This window comes from Triticum dicoccoides, chromosome 6A, assembly GCF_002162155.2.
Source record: "Triticum dicoccoides isolate Atlit2015 ecotype Zavitan chromosome 6A, WEW_v2.0, whole genome shotgun sequence".
Taxonomy (NCBI): Eukaryota; Viridiplantae; Streptophyta; class Magnoliopsida; order Poales; family Poaceae; genus Triticum; species Triticum dicoccoides.
In genome coordinates, this window is record NC_041390.1 from 603,006,372 (window position 1) to 603,007,658 (window position 1,287).

Genomic DNA, 1,287 nt, shown 5'->3' on the forward strand with positions numbered 1-1,287 from the left:
ATTGACTAGTCCGAATTGGACTAGGGGGAGGGTCGGCGCCCCCTCCTTCCTTCTCTTCCCTTTTCTCCTTCCTTGTCTCCTACTCCTACTACATGGAAGGACTCCTAGTTGGACTAGGAAAAGGGGAATCCTACTCCCAGTGGGAGAAGGACTCCCCTAGGGCGCGCCATAGAGAGGGCCGACCCTCACCTCCTCCACTCCTTTATATACGGGGGCAGGGGGCACCCCATAGACACACAAGTTGATCCTCGTGATCGTTTTCTTAGCCGTGTGTGGTGCCCCCTTCCACCATACTCCTCGATAATATTATAGTGGTGCTTAGGCGAAGCCCTGCGACAGTTGAACATCAAGATCGTCACCACGCCGTCGTGCTGACGGAACTCTTCCCCGACACTTTGCTAGATCGGAGTCCGGGGATCGTCATCGAGCTGAACATGTGCTAGAACTCGGAGGTGCCGCAGTTTCGGTGCTTGATCGATCGGGCCGTGAAGACGTACGACTACATCAACCGCGTTGTGCTAACGCTTCCGCTGTCGGTCTACAAGGGTACGTAGATCACACTCTCCCCTCTCGTTGCTATGCATCACCATGATCTTGCGTCTGCGTAGGATTTTTTTTTGAAATTACTACGTTCCCCAACACTATTGCCATACTTCTCCCCTGTTGCTGTGAACATGGAGTTGAGTGGTTTTGTTGGTACCTCCACTCTTTCGGTTATATTTTTGCAGGATTGTAGGATTATATGACACCTTTATTTTTCAGTAAATGAATCTGGCAGGTTATTTGCAATGTGTTGCAAATCTTCTGAACGCATGGTTCAGATCTTTGAGTATGTGGACTTGAGGCAGAAATGTGTTTGAGCATTCCACTAATTTCCTGGCATTCTGTATGGTACTTGAAATCTCCCCCTAATGCCTGGAAATGTTCCTCATTGAATCAACATACTGATCTTGAATAACTACACATGTGAGGGGCTTGAGGTATTAACGGTTATACAGTTATTCCTCACATAGATCCCAAATATATGTTGAGGGGCCAATGATGTATGTCAGGGTGGTGATATCGGTATGCAACCAAATTACCGCAGATGGGAAATACTTGGTAGATTTTCACGTATCAAAGATAGAGGGGAATAACATTATGCAGTTTGGTCATGAGCGTGTAAAACTGCATGACTCCAACGTAAAGTTGGTAAGTTGCAATTATGAGGTTAAGATCATGGAATGAGCTTAATTCTTTGGATAAAGGATTCTACTAAACCAGTTTGAGTCTAGACGTATAGGACAA